This window comes from Alligator sinensis, unplaced genomic scaffold (genome assembly GCF_000455745.1).
Source record: "Alligator sinensis unplaced genomic scaffold, ASM45574v1 scaffold96_1, whole genome shotgun sequence".
NCBI lineage: Eukaryota > Metazoa > Chordata > Crocodylia > Alligatoridae > Alligator > Alligator sinensis.
The window spans coordinates 631,729-634,361 of record NW_005842402.1 but is presented as its reverse complement, the minus strand read 5'-3'; the positions used below and the strand labels follow the sequence as shown (position 1 = coordinate 634,361).

The following is a 2,633-nucleotide window of genomic DNA, read 5'->3' as shown; positions in this document are numbered from 1 at the left end:
GCAGGAAGGCTCAGCTAGAGATGGAAGCTCTAAAGAAGGTCTGGAAGACTGAGCAGACCTCCATAGAGACTTGACTTTTAAACATCCATTTATACTGGGTCTTATACAAGTACCGCATTTATACACAACGCTAGACTTCGTAAGTAATAACAAATTCATTCTTAAATGAGATGGACCTCCATGCCACTACGCTCTGAATGTACAACAGTTCCTAAATGACGTTTTCCCAGAGAAGTGGATAGGCAGAGGTGGACCAATTACTTGGCCACCTCATTCACCTGACCTGTCACTGCTGGACTTTTTTTTAATGGGGACATGTTAAAAGTGTAGTTTACTTGTCAAAACCACATTCTTTAGTGGAATTTATGGCTAAGATCACCAATGCAATTAGTGCAGTAACGCAAGAGCAACTGGGAAACATTTTCAAGGAGTTGAAAGATCGGATTGAGCACTGTATCATGATGGATGGTAGTTACGTTGAAGTCAAGCCTTGTGTACTCTAGTTTTCCAAAAACTTTAATAAATTTGCTTTTAAATGCCATTTACAGATCATTTCTATCATATCTACAACCTAAGTTATTAAAGTTTAAAAGTGCACAAGGACTTTATGAAGACCTTGTAGTTTTAGGTGTATATAATGGTTGGTTGGGATAGCAGTGTAAAGGGTTACAGTTTATTGTTAATCATTTATAATTAGTTGTAATCTTATCCTGTTTGTTACAAAGAAAAGAAGATATGGGAGTGACTACAGACTTCTGATCCTCCAGACCTACTGAAGAGGACTAGAGGATTATATGAAGGGAACAGTAATATAGGACAGTCCTGAACAAGGGGCAGATCACAACATACACAAGATGGCTGCATGTGCCTGTTTCACTTACCACATCCACCGCACGTAGTTTTTTAAGCATTAGTTTAATTGGATATGAACTGAATATGAAAAGCCACTGGCTAGTTATATGTGGATTATAAAATAACAGGAATATATTTCCAACGTATAAAAATGTCAGCTTTAATTTGGCAAGCACCAGTGCTGTCTCTCTCATTCCTCTCTCAGACAGGCAAATAAAGAAAATGCTTGAGATATAACATGTTGAACTTTGGGAGAAAGAAGCAGCTCAACAGCACTTTTCAGCAGGAGATTAAAGGGTATTAATGACTGCTCTGAAGGCAGTACTCTTCACTGGAAGGATAATAATGGGATTAAACAGGAGGAAAAACAAATGAGGGAGCCTCAGCACTCTGTATAGCAATCCTTCTTTCCTTGGAAAATCAGTCACTGTCAGAACTTTCCTGCAAGTGCTGGAAATGCCTCCACCAATCAGTTTTTTGTATCAACTTTCCACAACAGGATCTAGTTTTCTCTATTATCCTCCTTTTTCACATATGATAGTGTATCTTCAGGGCAGACCAAATTACATTCTCTCCTTTTACACCCTTATTTACAATAATACTCTGGCTTGATAGCAAAAGATATATTCACGCACAGCAACAAAGAGAACAAGGAGGGAAAGAAAACTTGCAAGCAATACAAGATAGGCACTTCATGGGAATGAAACTGCCAATGCTGAAAAAGCACCTACTGTTTCAGAAAACAGAAGCCTGTTCACTAACAGAAACTGCTGTGAGCTCACCACTCAGATGTTTTTTCCACTGCACTGACTTAACAGTAAACAGAGTCAGGGTCAATATTTCAATTAGGATATTAAAACTTCTTGTATCAGCGGAACTAGGGGAATGATGATCTTAAAAGTAGACTTGTTGCGAACCATTTGGAAAATCAGTAGCTTGGCAATCACAGTCCCTATTGTTTTCTGAGACTGGCCTCAACTCCCTTCCCTTTTTTTAAAATCAGGTCAAAATGTATATAATGCATGTCTGGACTTTGCTCCATAGCATTTTTATCAAGTGCTCCAGAGTATATCTGCAGTCACTATCTTTTGCCCATGTTTCTATTTAAATTGCCAATCTCTGTGTTCTCACTTTGGGAGTGGGACAGGGAAGAGAAGTGTTTGCCAGGCTCCATTTGGCAATAATTCATGTTTTGTTTCAGGTACTCTGGTCTCTCATAAAGAAAGACTTTAAACTTTTTACACCCATGGACTAAAGATAGAAATCTTCCCTATTTGTATGCACTGATATATTGTATTTCTGTTAATGGTAGTAACATAAGCTACTGGTCTCCAGTTTTGACCTGATTTATTACAAGATGCAAGGTGGTCATCCATGGATAACTTAGTATTTCATTTCTTATTATAGCACCCCCAGTTATGAGGTACTCAGCAACTTCTTCAGTTTCACAAACTAAATTTTAATATCCCATGCCTACTAGATACCTGTAAACAAGAGTGCTCCATAGTGACTTTGTTCATACAATTTCCTTGTATACATCACTATCCCAGGAGCCTTTGCCTACAAACAGACTTGACAAATTTCATTGGGATAAACCACTTTATCCCAGGACCAAGTGCAAAAGTGCAGACATCAATGTCCGTGTCCTGGGATAAATCATAAAAAAGTTAATGGGATAAAAAGCATTAACAGTTTATTCTGAGATACCACAAAGTGTGTTTGAATGCTTTGAATGCAAGGCCCAGCAGCAGGGCCAGGTTACAAGCTGGTGCTGAGTGTAG

The 2,633-nt window shown here is 38.4% G+C and overlaps 1 protein-coding gene across 1 annotated transcript in view; it reads right to left on the bottom strand.

Annotated features, from left to right (window-relative positions):
* Window positions 1-2,633, bottom strand: part of PTPRK (protein tyrosine phosphatase, receptor type K) — a 570,492-nt gene that overhangs the window by 208,490 nt on the left and 359,369 nt on the right. The gene's annotated exons all lie outside the window — the stretch shown is intronic.